This window comes from Sminthopsis crassicaudata, chromosome 1 (assembly GCF_048593235.1).
Source record: "Sminthopsis crassicaudata isolate SCR6 chromosome 1, ASM4859323v1, whole genome shotgun sequence".
In the NCBI taxonomy this organism is placed as follows: Eukaryota; Metazoa; Chordata; class Mammalia; order Dasyuromorphia; family Dasyuridae; genus Sminthopsis; species Sminthopsis crassicaudata.
Window position 1 is genome coordinate 676,501,015 of NC_133617.1, and position 17,387 is coordinate 676,518,401.

General features: G+C 33.8%; 1 long non-coding RNA gene across 1 annotated transcript in view; it reads left to right on the forward strand.

The window, feature by feature from the left end:
- Positions 1-15,916, forward strand: part of LOC141555709 (uncharacterized) — a 155,143-nt gene extending 139,227 nt beyond the window's left edge. The window contains exon 3 of the long non-coding RNA XR_012486300.1: positions 15,711-15,916. This is a non-coding gene — a long non-coding RNA (uncharacterized LOC141555709). The remainder of the gene's footprint in view (positions 1-15,710) is intronic.
- Positions 15,917-17,387: the final 1,471 nt, after the last annotated feature.

The following is a 17,387-nucleotide window of genomic DNA, read 5'->3' on the forward strand; positions in this document are numbered from 1 at the left end:
TGGAAGGGGAAAAATCTACTGATTACTTGTTTTTACTGGAGAAATAGCTAGATCCTCTATCCTAGTGTCAATCTAAAAAGGACTTTTTTGTATATGTTAATACTACCATGATTTCTAATCTGCAGATTGGAGAAATACCAGATTTAGATACTAAAAAAAGGTGCCAATGATAAATGTAGAAACATATTTCAAAGTAACTTGAATATTATGCAGTCCCTCAATACTGCTTCAGTATATTCTCCTTATATTCTTTTCTTAGCTAGCTACATCCTTCCCCCCCCTAGAAGTTTCAGTTTATGAATTCACTTTTTACCTACTCAGAAGAGAATAGTTTTTGTTACATATTAATGTGTTTTACTTACTTTGTTGTAGCTTTTGATTTTCTGATCTGTTGGATTTCTAATTTAGCCTTTATTAATCCCAGAAAGCTTTCCACATTGTCAACATCCTTACTTTTAGATTTTTATCTTGCCCTTGGCCATGGTCAATTACTGACTTCTTAGCCTCTGTTTTTACATCTTGTTTTCTGGCCATCATGTTTTGAGCTACTTGCCTAAATGCCTTCTGGTCTCAGGCCTCCATTCTGCCATCATCCACATATTGGCTATGACACACATATTTTATTAGAGCTCAACTATTGAACAGTCATTTTCCTTTTTTGATTATACTGTTTATTTGTGCAACAAATCACTTAGATAGCTATCAGTAGAATTTTGGAATGAAAGATAAGAGATTCAACTTAAATTGTTTATTACTACTACTATGTCTAATTGCTCAAATATTGGGCTGGAGACTGTTCCATAGCTGACATATTACAAAATTTCTATTAGCTCCCATAGGAAACACCTTCAAATTTTACTTATGAGAGATATATTATGCTGTTTCCCCTTTCTATTTTGAGATGTTTCTCAGGATCAGCTGGATATTGCTAATTTTCTGCTCTCCTCTTATGTTTAATGATTAATTGAGATATAAGGGGTAACTGGGTAACTTCTCAAAATGATGCTAATTACTGAAAACAGTAGATCTGTTTTGTGGAACAATTCTAATATAATACTGCAAAATAAAGGATTCTGAGATTCCTGATTTTTCAGAATGTTTTTCATTGCTGATTATTTTTTAAGCTTAAGCATATGTTTTATAAATGATAAGACCTGGCATTTTATAAGTTTCAGTTTGCAAGGTAAGGGCATTTGAGAGATTAAATAATTATTATATGCAAAGAATTATTTAAAGTTCTAGAGATGAACAGACCCTGCCCTTATGGCACTTGGAATTTGGCAAACAAGTGAAATATATCTAATAATTAATACCAATCAGTACATGATCAGTGATTGGAACAGATTCTCTCCAAAATGTGATGAGAAAATTCAGGAGGGAGAGATCACTGTTGCATTGTTGTTAGTGATGAAATTAGTGGCATGGTAAGGTAGTAGTAGGAAAGGCTCAGTGGAGAAGCTAGTACTTGGACTATGTCTTATAAGATGAGAAGGACAGGAATAATAGAAATGAGTAAGTATGCCCACTACTCCTTTTCTCTTCAACCTATAAGGTTGAAATTTATAAAATGTCAGGTTATCAATTATAAAAGACAAAGTTAAACTTTACGATAGTTTTGAGCTGTACTTTTGGCCTAGATCTCTCAGCTCTTCTGAAAAAAAAATAGAGCGCAAAGAACATGGGAGTCCTGAGCTTAAAGTGGATAGCAAATTACTCCCTTGACAAGTAGAGGGACAATCAGAAGTCTATTTTTGTCCACCTCTTCTTTCTTTCCTTTTTCTTTTCCATTGCCTCTAATTTACCAATTGGAGAATTAGAGAATTGGCACAAAAGAATGTTGTCAAAGAAATATATGATGTAAAAAAAGACAATAGCATGGAAAAAGCAAAGAAAAATCACAGTACTGTGTCCTTATGGAATCAAGAAAATTCAAGGTAACTTCCAGTCTTATTAGATAGATACTTTGTGACAGGAATATGATATGGAGAAACACATGTAAGAATTACAGAAGATGGGTAGAAATGAAGAGGTTGCAATCTGTTTCATTACTGAGAATACACATTATTGAAACCATGGATCCATTGGAATTCTAGTGTATATGACTTATAATTTCTCATTTGAGTACATGCTGTTTGTTTCCTTGTAGTAAAATGTAAGTCCATGAGAGGAGGTATTTATTTTTTTATCTTTTTTTTTTTTTAAACAGAATCTTGTACACAATAAGTATTTAATAAATGTCTTTTGTAAAGGCTATACATTAAAGTAACAGTAGAACATATATGTGAGCATTATCCTCTATATGCTATCAAAGGAAAATGTCATAACATTAGCTTAAGACAATAGCATATAACAATTATTAGAAAATCATTTTTCAATTTAATGGATTCTTCTTCTCACCAAGCATTATCAAGTTTGACAGGTAACACAATGTCTTTAAATGTCATTTTTTACCTCTTCACCTATTCTGAAGCAAAATATCTTCTATCAGCAAAGTAAATGAGCAATACTAATTGCCTTTGTTTTAAAAAATGATCCTAAAACAATTTTCACTGAGTGTAGCTTTAAGAAACAGCTTTACTATGCCATGGTTCATGAAGTTACAGCCATAGAAGTTGTTTGTTTTCGAGGTTGTTAAGTTCTATCAAAGAAGTATCAGGTAAGATATAAGCTGAGACTACATAGATATTAGAAAAATTGTGTAATCAAGGTTCTTTTTATCTGCCATCTTGGCTATATATGGTTAATGGATATTAGATTATTTTTCATTTCTTCCTTGAAATTTTGGTGAAACTAAAAGGGATACAATCTTCATATTTTAGCCAATTTATTGAGTATATGATGTATTGAGTACTATTGTCCCTGGTCTTGTAAAGAGTGATCAAAAATAAATTACTTGAAAATCTGTAATTTTACCAATGTTGGGAAATACTGGCTTGAGAACTTCTTTATAGTAGTTCAGGTTACAAGATGCCCAAGCCTGACTAGATAAAGTCTAGGCAACTTTTGGAAAAAAATAATACATTTCAAAGCTTTTTTTATTATGGAAACTTCTCAATATATATTCTCTTCTCCTCCTAGAAAACAGTCCCTTATGAAAAAGAATAAACAAGAAAAAAAATGTTCACCCAAACTAATCAATATATCAAAAAAATTACTGGCACTTTTACACTGATGAATATTGATGCAAAAATTTAAATAAAATATTAACAAAGATATTATAGTAAGTTATCACCAGGGTAATATACCACAACCAGGTAGGATCTATACCAGGAATGAAAAGTTGGTTCAATATTAGGAAAACTATTAGCATAATTGATTATATCAATAACCAAACTAATATAAATCATATGATTATCTCAATAAATGCAGAAAAAAACATTTGACAAAATCCAATACCTATTCTTATTTTAAAAAACATTGGAGAATAGAGGAATAAATGGTGTTTTCTTTAAAATGATCAATATCTTCTATTTGAACCCATCAGCAAAAAATCATGTAATGGGGAAAAACTAGAACAATTTCCAATAAGATCAGGGGTGAAACAAGGTTGCTCACTATCACCATTAATATTCAATATTATATTAAAGAATTAACTTTAGTAATAAGAGAAGAAAATGAAATTAAAGGTAGGTAATGAGGAAATCAAATTATTTTTTGCAGATGATATAATGGTATACTTAGAGAATTCTAGAGAATCAACTAAAAAACTACTAGAAACAATTCACAACTTTAATAATGGTGCACTATACAAAATAAATCCACATAAATTATTAACATTTTTATCTTACCAATAAAGTCCAGCAGCAAGAGATACAAAGAGACATTATATTAAAAACTTTAGATAATATAAAATAATTGGGAGTTCTACTTGTCAAGACAACTATATGAAATAATTATAAAACACTTCACACATAAATCATTTGATCTAATCAATTTGAACAATATCAAGTGCTCATGTGTAGGCTGAGTTAATACAATAAAAATGATAATTCTACCTAAATTAATATACTGATTCAGTGCCATACCAATCAAACTCTTAGGAAATTATTTTACAGAATTAGAAAAAGTAATAACAAAGTTCAGATAGAAGAACAAAAAGTCAAGAAGTTCAAGGGAATTAATGAAAAAAAATGCAAATGGGGGTGCCCTAGATGTACCAGACATAAAACTATATTGTAAAGTAGCAATCATCATAACCATTTGTTAGTGGCTAAGAAACAAAGTAGTTGAGCAGTGGAATAGGTTAGGTTTACAAGACACAATAGAAAATGACTATAGTAATCTAGTGTTTGATATCCCAGAAACTGGGGTTTTGGATTTTAAGAACTCACTTTTTGACAAAAAAGTGCTGGGAAAATTGGAAATTAGTATAGCAAAAACTAGTCATTGATCCACACTTAACATCCTATACCAAGGTAAGGTCTAAATGAATTAATGATTTAGACATAAAAAGTGATACTATAAACAAATTAGAAGAACAAAGGATAGTCTACCTCTCAGATCTGTGGAGGAGGAAGGAATTTGTGACCAAAGAAATACTAGAGATCTTTATTGGTCACAAAATAGATAATTTTGGTTATATTAAATTGCAAAGTTTTTGTACAAACCAATGCAGATAAAATTAGAAGGGAAGCAGTAAACTGGGAATTTTTTTTTAACTCCAAGGGTTCTGATAAAGGTCTATTTCTAAAATATGTAGAGAATTTATTCAAATTTATAAGAATACAAGCCATTCTCTAATTGATAAATGTCAAAAGATATGAACAATTTCTCAAATGAAGAAATTGAAAACCATTCTATTCATATGAAAAATGTTCTAAATCACCATTATCAGAGAAATGCAAATTAAGATCCACATGTGCAAAAATCTTTATAGCAGCCCTTTTTGTAGAGGCAAGGAACTGGAAATTGAGTGGATGCCCATCAGGTGGAGACTTATTAATTGTAGACATAACATGGTCAGACCAGCGCTTTGAATAACTTTTGTTTTATGAATCTGATACAAATGTTCTAATCTTTGAATAATCACCAAATACCTTTTTTCTTTACAAGTGTCTTTTCCTTGTGTTTATTTTATTTTTCAATTATGCTTGTTTTCAATTTATCCATTTTTCATTTCTTAAGAGGCAGCATAGCTTCCTGGATAGAGCCCCTCAGAAGGTTGCAGGCTCAAGTCTTTCATCTGGCACATACTGGCATTGTGATCTGGTACAAGTTCTATAACCTTTTAGTGCTCCCGGGTGACTGGATGAGACTAAATGACAGGAAAGATCATGATCTGCATAGATTAAAAAAAAAAAAGAGATCAATTTGGTTAGAAATTTCAAAAAGTGAGGGATAAAATACAACAAAAGTATATTACCTCATTTCCAGAGATGAAGGAAAAATAGGAGCAGAGACTAATAGGAAGTACAAGTAAAAAAAAAAAAAAGAGAATGCATCAAGCTATTAGAAGAATCAGAAGAAGGAAAATAAACTGAATCACAAAAAGGAATGTGTTAAGGATCATGGCTAGGTGAAGGGGCAGGTCAATTCTCTGAGAGCCTCCACACCTATATCATAAACTTGAAGGAGTTGCAAAGCAATCTTTGCAGACGTTCCTTGTGGATTGGGAATGGAATAGATTGGAGACAAGAGGGAAGAGGAGAGAGGTCAGAGAACAGCAATACCTCTCAGGAGAGATGTCAGAAAATACAACTGCCTCTCAGTCTCCTTGTGTCATTGTCATCATCCTCTCATATGAAGAGACCCATTCTACAGGTCTGAGTTAGATCTCCAGCAGCCATCCTCAGGTGACTCCCATGACACAACAGGAATGAGGGGGAAAAAAAACAGAAAGAAGAGGGAAGTGCAGAAGTAAAACAAAAGAGTGGGAAATGAAAATGAAAGAAAATAGATTTCACTTTTAAGCCAATATTTTGTTTTGTTTTTCTCCTAAGGAATTTACTTTCTGAATAATGAATGTATTATTTTGCAGTTTTCACAGAAGGACTTATAAAATATTAAATCAAAGAATTGATGTATGTCCTGTGGCCATGTAGTTGATCAATAGACTTGTATTTCTTTGAAGAGAGTGCCACAAAATAAGGACTTTGCCGTTTTTTCATGTAAATGGTGCACAGAAATGGATTTACATAGGGCCCAAGTCATCAATGCTGCCCTTCAAATTTACTGGGAATCCATTAACTATTATGAAAATGGCAAACAATACTAGGCACAAAACAGGATATTCTTAAGTCTACCTGTAATTGAATATCCTTCATTAGAATTTATAATTGAAATGACAATCTTATTTACTTTAAAATCTCTCACTGAAATTTCAGCTTTGAAATGTTGTCAGAAGAGAAATGGGAAACAGAAAGGATGCCAGGTCTATTTGCATGAGCATAAATGAAAAGAAATGTCAGTCAAACAGCTTTCAGAGAAACGTTCCATTTAGATGTGATTCCCAGTGGGATTTGTTGATTACAGACTTTTTATCTTCTGTTAACAATTTGTTTGGAGGTAAGCTCCTTGAGGTTAGGCATGGCTTCTATTTACTTAATAATTGTTCTCTCCCTCTACTGAATCAGTCACAGCATTTTGCCCATCACACACTCAATAAATGTACATTGATTGAATTAATTTCTTTAAAATATGTTTTTAAATTAGTATAAGTTTTATTGATGCCCTTTTTCACAACTTTTTTATATTGTAAAAGCTTCCCTCTCCTATATTTTAAATTTTAACTTAAAATTACTAATGTTTAATAATTTAAACAAGATTAATAAATTTGACTTTTAATATTGAATCCTCTAATATTGTAAGGAAAAACAATTCAGGAAATTTGCCCAATAGAGTGATGGAATCTGATAATGTATGTAATATTTGGCCCTGGTAACCCACTGCTTTTCTGCCATTAGTTTCAAGGTATATTTAAGTGACTGTTCTCTAGGACTTTGTTTTCTTTCTTCTTTTCCTCTTGAGAATTCTTTTTTTTTTTCCTTTTTGCACTGCCTTTACTGATTGTACACAACATAGAACTCTATTTTCCAATTTTTCTATAGGAGGGCCTTGGGGTAATTATATTTTTGGGTTTGTGATACTCAGATTTGGGAAATGCGTTTATTCTCTATTTTTGGAACTCCTTTGGCAAGAGATAAAGATCCAGCATTTTATTATTTGTGGTCCATATAGACCATGCAGTCTACTAGATATTGCTGGATCCATTATCATTGTCTTACTAGGAAATGAGCTTGAAAAAAATATCATTAAATGAATGCCAATGCCACAATCAAAGGTATGAGAGAAATTATTTTACTATTATATTAATAACCAATTATTAAATTAGGATCCAAGTTTTTCTTCTTCACGTCCTCATTTAAAGCCCATTCACTTTTTATAAGTCAGTCTCTGAAATATATGACTGATGAATGAAATTGCCCTAGTCCTCAAGGAACAAGTTCTTCATTTTGGGCCCAACCCCACCCAATTGGGGACTTTATTTGTGTTTGGAGAGAAGCTTTCCTTTTGTTTACGGTAATTCAGATCACCCTCAGAGAAAACCAGAATCATCTGAATGGAGATAGAATTCCCTTTTTTAAATTTCTGGAAGTAACTGAATCTCTTGATTAAGTGATATTATCTGCAGAAGGAGCTGAAGACTTCTGACTCATCTCCTCATTAAACATTCACCAATCAGGGTTGATTTTCATTTGTCAGAGGCATTCCCTTTTACAAAAGTATTTAAGGCATTCATTATCTCCATGGTTTTGTCATTGACCATCAATTTATTGATTGGCAGCTACCCTAATTAATGAATTGGTTACTTACTACTACCCAGAAACTATCTCTCATAGTTTTTTATTCATTACAAGTAGAAGACTGGGTGTCACTGTTAAGATCATAGGATGTTACCTGGCCTTCTGTGTAGTTTAAGATGTTCTTCAAGTGACTATTTGATTCTTGCTCTTCCACTTTTTTTGAAATCATCACATTTGATAGGTTGTTTCAGGTGTCAGGTAAGATCCATAATAGACACATTGGGAGTAGAAACACAGAAATTCATACCTGTGAACTTCTCATTCAGTTCAAGTATGACTTTCTCCACAACTTTAGATGTACCAGTGAAAAAAGGAATAGTATTTTCTACACCAATAACACTACAATTTGTCAGAAGGATTAAGTATTCTTTTCAAGGTATAAATAATAGCATAATCTATGTTCATGAGTCTCTCCATAAAGCCAAAGTTGTTATGAATTACATTGGGCTAAGGGAATCAAGTAGTTAGTACTTCAGGAAGCATTACTGAAAATCTTTTCTTTTTTTTATTAATTTTTATAATTATTACATTTTCTTTGACAGTACATATACATAGGTAATTTTTTTTACAACATTATCCCTTGTACTCCCTTCTGTTCTGAATTTTTCCCCTCCTTCCCTCCACCCTCTCCCCTAGATGGCAGGCATTCCCATACATATTAAATATCTTATAGTATATCCTAGGTACAATATATATGTGCAGAACCAAATTTTGTTGTTGTTGTTGTTGCAAAGGAAGGATTGTATTTGGAAGGTAAAAATAATCTGGGAAGAGAAGCAAAACAAAACAAAACAAAAAAAAATGCTCACAGTTTACACTCATTTCCCAGTGTTCCTTTTCTGGATGTAACTGATTCTGTCCATCATTGATCAATTGGAATTGGATTAGCTCTTCTCTATGTTGAAGATATCCACTTCCATCAGAATACATCTTCATACAGTATCATTGTTGAAGTGTATAATGATCCCCTAGTTCTGCTTGTTTCACTCAGCATCAGTTGATGTAAGTCTCTCCAAGCCTCTCTGTATTCCTCCTGTTGGTCATTTCTTACAGAACAATAATATTCCATAACATTCATATACCATAATTTACCCAATCATTCTCCAATTGATGGACATCCATTCATTTTCCAGTTTCTAGACACTATGAAAAGGGCTGCCACAAACATTTTGGCATATACAGGTCCCTTTCCCTTCTTTAGTATTTCCTTGGGATATAAGTCCAGTAGTCGCACTGCTGGGTCAAAGGGTATGCACATTTTGATAACATTTTGGGCATAATTCCAGATTGCTCTCCAGAATGGTTGGATTCTTTCACAACTCCACCAACAATGCATCAGTGTCCCAGTTTTCCCACAGCCCCTCCAACATTCATCGTTATTAGTTCCTGTCATCTTAGCCAATCTGACAGGTGTGTAATGATATCTCAGAGTTGTCTTAATTTGCATAGTGATTTGGAACACTCTTTCATATGAGTGGAAATAGTTTTAATTTCATCATCTGAAAATTGTCTGTTCATATCCTTTGACCATTTATCAATTGGAGAATGGCTTGATTTCTTATAGATTAAAGTCAATTCTCTGTATATTTTGGAGATGAGGCCACTATTATAGTTTTGCTGTCTATTTCTTCTTGCAGCTCTCTTAATTTCTCTTTTAAGTATTTAGATGCTGCACCACTTGTTGTGTATATGTTTAATATTGATACTGCTTCATTATTGATGCTACCCTTTAGCAGGATATAATGCCCTTCCTTATCTCTTTTAAGTAGATCAATTTTTGTTTTTGCTTGATCTGAGATGAGGATGGCTACCCTTGCTTTTTTGGCTTTGACTGAAGCATCGTAGATCCTGCTCCACCCTTTTACTTTTAGTTTGAATGTATCACCCTGTTTCAGGTGTGTTTCCTGTAAACAACATATAGTAGGATTCTGATTTTTAATCCAGTCTGCTAACTGCTTCCTCTTTATGAGGGAGTTTACCCCATTCACATTTATGGTTAGAAGGACTAATTCTATATTGCTTGCCATCCTGTTAACCCCTGCTTATGCTTTTCCCCTTTCCTTCCCTCTTACCCCCCTACCCAGTATTAAACTTGTGAACACCACTTGTTTTTCACAGCTCTACCTTTTTAGTATCCCTCCCCCACCTTAAAGTTCCTCCCCTTATTTTACCCCTTTTCCTCATAATTTTTGTATTCCCTTCCCCTTAGCTTATTCCTTCCCTCTCACTTTTCAATGAAGTGGAGGAAGTTTCACCATAAATAGAATATGTCTATTGATCCACACTATGATCATCTCCCTCCTTTCTTTCTCTCAGATATAATAGGTTATCTTTGCCTCTTCATGAGATGTAGTACCACCACTTTACACTTTTTTATGATATAATTTCCTTTCCACCTCTAATTTCTAGGACAAATTATACATATGTTCTTTACATATTTTTATGGCAGAAGTATAGTTCTCAAGATTTCTTTTTACCTTTTTAGAAAATCTCTTGAGTTCTGTATTTGAAGATCAATCATTTTATGTAGGTCTGGTTTTTTCATCAAGAATAGATGGAATTCATTTATTTCATTAAATGTCTATCTTCTTCCCTGGAAAACGATGTTCATTTTTGCTGGGTAAGTTATTCTTGCCTGCATACTAAGTTCCTTAGCCTTTTGGAATATCATATTCCAGGCCCTTTGTTCTTTTGATGTGGATGCTGCTAGATCCTGGGTTATCCTTATTGTGGCTCCTCCATATCTGAATTGCTTTTTTCTAGAAGCTTCCAGTATTTTTTCCTTTGTCTGATGGTTCTTGAACTTGACCACTATATTTCTTGGCGTTTTGATTTTAGGGTCCCTTTCAGTAGTTGATCGATGAATTTTTTCAGTGTCTATTTTACCCTCTGTTTCATAATTTCCTCGAAAATAGTGTCCAGGCTCTTTTTTTCCTCACACTTTTCAGGGAGTCTGATTATTCTCAAATTGTCTCTCCTGGATCTGTTTTCCAGGTCTGTTGTTTTTCTATTAAGGTACTTGACATTCTTTTCAATTGTTTCATTTCTCTGGCTTTGCTTGACTACTTCTTGGTTTCTCCTTGAGTCATTCATTTCTACTTGTTCGAGTCTAATTTTCAATTATGTATTTTCTTCATTCACTTTTTTTATATCTTTTTGTAATTGTCCAATTGTGTTTTTAAGTGAGTTTTTTTCTTCTATGGAATTTTTTTCCATTTCATCCATTTTATTTTTTAGAGAGCTGTTTTCTTTTTCCAGCTCACTAATGTTATTTCTCAATGATTTGATCTCTTTATCCACTCTGGATGACTTCTCCAGGCTCTCTTGCCAAGCTTCCCTTTCCTTTTCCCATTTCTCTTCCAGCTCTCTTGTGAGAGCCTTTTTGATTTCCTCTATGAGAGTATTATGTATTGAGGAGCAGCTCATATCCCCCTTAGAGGATTCCTCTGGGGACAGTCTGTTTTTAGTCTCCTCAGTGTTTGAAGTCTGCTCTCTCCATACAGAAGCTGTCAATGGTTAGATCCCTTTTGAATTTTTTGTTCATTTTGTCAGAGCAGAATAAAAGAAAACAAATTGACAAGAGAAACAATTGGTCTGTTTTTAGGGGGATGGGGCTGGATGGTGTTAATGGGCTTCCTCTACAGACTGGGGGGAGGACAGCAGTGAGCCATTAACAGGACAGTGATGGCTGTGCTTCGTCTTCGCTGTGAGGCTCTGAGAACAGGCTGAATCACTCCTGGTGGGGTGGGGGTGGGAGTGGCCTGATCGTGAGAGATGCTAGCTTTCCGGGGTTTTATTCTTCACCTCCGGTGGTGATTACACCTTCTCTGCTGCTCCTGGCTTGCTGCCAAGACAGCACATCCACACTGGGGTAAAAGTCTTTTTGCAGAAATGGCAGAGACCATACCCCTCCCCCCTCTGGTCTGAGCTGTGTGAGCTGCCTGTCTAGCTCTCGCTGCCTGCCCTCAATCTGCTCCCAGTCTGTTCGACTGTCCCCCCAGCAAACACAGACCTTCTCTGGTGAATTTCAAGGATGTCTTCTGTTGGTGATTACTTGTGGGTTTCTTTTCCGGTCAAGCATTAACTCCGAGGCTTGTCATGAAGTCAGTCCTGAGAAAGAACACGGAGCTCAAGCAGCTGTCTGCCTCCATGCCACCATCTTGGCCAGAAGTCCGCATTACTGAAAATCTCAAGAAAATTGTTATATTCCTCATGGTTCCCTCAAACCACAAACAAGTGGCAAAAATTATGATACATTTAGCTTCACCTTTCAAAGGAGATTTAGCCTTTTTTGTGGTAGTAAATTCATCAGTGGACTTTACTACACTTTGGCTCCAGGATCTTGCAATTTCCCATTGATAGTGTCATGCTCATTAGAGATGGTAATGGCTTTCCCATTGATTACTAGTTTTCCATTGTAAGTCTTGACAGTGCCCTTGAATTTGTCATGGATGGGATAATTTTGAAATATAAACCATATAATTTATGCTAATGAAATCATTGATAGTCACAACATCCATTCTATTTGAGATGAATGCCGTGCTGGTTACCTGGTGCTTATAATGGCCAGATCTATTGTCTTAAACCTTTACCATCTTGTCTCAAAATTGATGATTTACATTGTTATACAACAATGAGGTCAGCAATGGTTCTGTAGACCTTCACTTTGGTAGTCAGTCTGATATCTCTTCTTTCCCACACTTTTCTTTGAAGCTTCCCAAACATTGAGCTAGCTCTGACAATGTGTGTATCAATCTCATTATCAATGTATACACTCTAGAAAGTATACTGCCAAAGTAAGTGAAATTATCCATGGAATTTAAACCTCATTTGCTGTAACTGATGGTTCCAGATATGGATGGTGTGGTGCTTGCTGATGCAGTACTTTTGTTTTCTTGATGGTCATTGTTAGGCCAAAATTAGCACAAGCAATAGAGAACCAAAATAGTGATGTTATTTTGCTCCTCTGAGAACAAAGGGCAACAAGCAACATTGTTATAGTCCTCATGTATGTTATTCTTTTGGTTCTACTTATTTTGCTCTACATAAATTCATGCAATTTTTTCCACATTTTTCTGAATTTCTTAAATTCAGTATATCTTACTATATGAGGAACTCCTTTCTTTGATAGTTTCAGACCTTGATATCAGAATATCTCATCATATTCATGTAATATAGAATATTTAGCCAATGACTAATTGATGAGTATCCATTTTGATTAAAATTTATAGAATCACAGAATTTGTGATTTTTAATCTAAATGATACCTAAAAAGAATCCCCATTTTATATGCTGGAGAATCGTCATTCAACACTACTTGTCACAGTAGTGCTACCATGAATATTTTATTACATGTTGAATCTTTTTTCTATCATTGATGTCTTTGAATTATAGGCCTTATAGTAGGATTGCTGAGTCAAATATTATAAACATTTTTGTGACTTTCCCCCTAAAATTACAAATTGATTTCAAGAGGTCTTCAGGATGATTAATAGGGAAGATAATCACACTTTTTCACAAAATGTTTTCAGCACCATATTCAAAAATTTTTGGAAATTTATTTTAATGATTATAAAAGAGAACTAGTTTAAATCTCATGGACAAATTCCTTGGATATGAGAAATAACATAACATATTGGATAGTTCACACATTCTGGAGTCAGGAAGGCTTAGTTGCAAAAATTGTCTTAGAAACTTACTAGCTGTGTAACAACTTATCTGACCTCTCTCAGCCTGAGTTTCCTCATCTGTAAAATGAGGAAAATTTTTTCTACAGAATTTACCTTGTAGGGATGTTGCTATTAAGATCAACTGCTGTCATGTGTGCAAAGTATTTACAAATTACAAAGCATATAGTAAATATCAGTTGTCATAATCATCATCATTACCCTGAAGGAATCTTAGTTTACCCATAAGTAAAGTTAGGATAGAAATAAATCTTTATAGACTTCATTTCAATAAAAATTCAACAAGTAATACTTAAATAACCACTGTGTCCCAAATACTATATATCTCAATGGATCATTTTTAGATTTAAAAATAATACAGCATTGAATTATTTTGTACAAATAAGTCTTTTTGGTAATAATTCCACAAAATATCACCAAAAAGCATGAACAATTTAGCAACTTTTCCTACATAATTTTAAATTGTTTTACAGAATGTTGGAAACAGTTCAAAATTCCTTTGAGTAGTTGAATTAGCATTCTTATGTTCCCAGAGCTCCTTTAGCAATGGATTTTTCTTAACTTTTACCATTACATTATTTTTACCTTTTACATTTCTCTGATTATTAGAGATTTTGAAAACTTTTCATCTAGTTGTTCAAAGGATCATAAAACCACATATTTAGAGCTGTAAAGGAAATTGAAGTTTATTTAGTCCAATTGTCTCGTTTTATAGAAAAGGAAAGTGAAGAACAGAGTCCATGCTACCGATTTACACACAGGTAGCAAATGTAGGATCATATATTGGTAGGACACTTTGAAAATGTTTAGTTGTATTTATAATTTGTATTTCTTTTGAAATTCTTCACAGACATACTATTACTGTGTAGCCTCTGCTTCCTAGGGTGGTTATGATGATCAAATGAAGTAATTAAAATTTTAAAGGGCTTAGAGACAATAGGTCCATCTATTCATTGAGTTAATCTATCCATCCATTTGTTTCTCCATCTATCCATTCATCTAGCCATAACAGCAATCTTCTTAGGGAGCTACTCCTGGGAAGATACACAGTGGCAATTGGTTCTGGAGATGCTTTAACCCATTCTTCCTTAGCAGCCACATCTACAGAAGATCCAGAAAAAACTTTTGCTACCCAAATCCTTGGTATTATAAAGAGGTTCAACATCAGGAATGGATGGGATTTTAGTAGAAATGACATAGAAAAAGATATATTGCCATCTCCTTCACCACAGTATTCTAAGAACCACAAGATTCTTTCATTTGATTTGTGACTGATATTTTTTATAGGTTCTACTTTCGTTTCCATTTGGATCCCCAGTGCTTATCGAAATATATATTTACATAATATAAATTTACACACTTAATAATTGATTTTCTATCTGTTCATCTAGTCACTCATTCTTTCATTTGTAATATTGTCTGAAATCTGGAAGAACTCAGCCCTTCTTTCTGAATGTATGTGTGTGTGCATGAATGTATATTTCATTATTTAGCAAGATACTCTCTAATTTTAAGGAGTTAAAGTCAAATGTACTTACCTACAGTTGGCAGCTTCTAGCCTCTTTTCTCTCTGTCCATATGTTCATTTATCTATTCACTAATCCATCTATCTGTCCATCTACCTCTCATACATCCGTACATTCATCTCTGTTCATCTATCCATCTATCCATCCATCTTTCTATTCATCCAACAATTTATCCATCCATCCATCTGTCTATCTATCTGTATGTCCACCCATTCATCCATTCATCTACTTGTTTATCAATCCATTGCTCTATCTCTCTAATTTGGCTGTCTGTCTCTCATTCTCCTTTTCATTTCATGGTAGCATTCATGATATATGACAAAGAATCCTAGCTTTGGAGCCAGAGGATTTGGGTTAAAAATCTGTCTGTTACTTACAATAATATTGCTCAAGTTACTTAGCTTTCTCTGTGAAAGAACATCTATTGACTAGTTATACTTTAAGATCACTTCAGCTCATCATGTAAACCATGTTCTTATTTTAGTGTTGTGAACCTCTCCCATTCCCCAAGATTTCTTTTAATCTTACTTAGCATGATAGCAATTACAGTTGATGGGTCTTTTAGTATTTTAGAATGAAGTTCATATGGGCCCAAAGAACAAAATTCGTTGAGAGCAATTTGGTAACTTGTTACCATCTTCACATTGATCTTTGTTTTCAGTGGCATGATCATTATCTTTATTCCTTCTTTCCAGGTCCAAAAATCATTCTCCATGGAAGAAAAACAAGAGTGGAATGAATTTTTTCAACTTATTGGTCTCAGTTATCACCATTTCATCTTCTCCAAGAAGCGGCAAAGCTTTGATCTTTCACTTCCCTCCAAATAGCTTTAAGAATCTCTTGTTCTGCCTGTTGTTAGTGTTCCTTACTAGCCTTAATTCATTCTATGTTTCACCATTTTTCATAGTATTCTTGAAGGAGAATTTTAGATTATTTGTACCTTAAAATTTCCTGAGAATTTATGTTAGGCTTAATAGTCCACTGTGGTACACTTTTAAGAGCAAGTTGCTTCTTCTAAAATTAATTTATATTGAAATTAAGTACATATTTGTACATTTCTCTCTGATATCATATAAAATAACTTCTAAAAGTAAAGGAATCATATATAATCTTTCTGATCAGTTAGGTTTTTAAAAAGCATTTATTTAGTACTGGTTATATGCTTGTACACTATAGTTAAAAATAGAAAAAAACAAAATGCAGCCAGTCAAAGGTCATAGAATCAGGAGATAGAATGCTATGTATAAGATAGCAAGAAGAAGAGTATCTTCTTGGGGTATAGAGGTTGTGGAGGAAAGTAAATTATAAGAAAACAGGAAAGGTAATGTTTGGGGTCAGGTTGTGAATGCTTTTAAAACCCATGCAGAATTTTATAATTTTATTATGGAGGTAAGAAGGAGTCACTAGAATTTACTAAATAAGCATGTGGAATGGTAAGAACCATGCTTTAGGAAGACCACTTTGGCAGCAGAGTGAATAATGGATTTAAGAGAGAAGAGACTCAAGACCAAGTAGTAGGCTATTGCAACAGTTCAGGTATTAGGTAAGAGGGCTTTTCTCTCTCTGTGAATGGACAAAAAGAGACAGGAGAGATGTTGTGAAGGCAGAAATGACAAAATGTGACAATAGATTAGATGTGTGGTATAAGTCTGAGTGAGAAGTCTAGTATGATACCAAGATTGTGAGCTCAAGGATGATAGTGAACTTAATAGTAATGAGGAAGTTTGGAAGAAGGGAGAGTTTAGGGAAAAGATAAGTTCTGTTTTGGACATGCTGAGTTTTAAATGACTATAGGATATCTACTTCAAGATGTTCAATAAGCAGTTATTGGCGGTGCAAGAGTAGAGATTAGCTATCTTCCCTATTACTGTTGAGAGAAATAACATTCTCCTAGTCCTACAGGCTCACAACCTAGTTGTAATCTTATCTGCTTCACTGTCTCTCATCTCTCATATTTGATTTGTTAACAAACCTTTTATTTATTGTACCTTCACAAACTCTCTCAAAACTGCCACCTTTTTAAATCTGATATTGTTACCACTCTAGCATAGACCCTCATCTTCTCACATCTAAACTATTACAACTATTACAACAGCCTACTGGTTAATTTTTCCATCTCAAATTTCTTCTGTTTTCAATCCATCTTCCATTCAACCGCCAAAGTGGTTTCTCCTAAAGTACACCTGAAGTCTCACCTCCTTACTCTATAAAATGCAATGTTCCCTATTGCCTTCAAAATAAAAATAAAAAATCTTCTCTTTGTTGTTTAAAGTTCTTTACAACCTAGCTCCAGTCTTATCATCCCAGCCCTTGTATATGCCACTCTTAGCCATATGATCTTTGATCCAGTGACATGGATCTCCTTGTTCTAT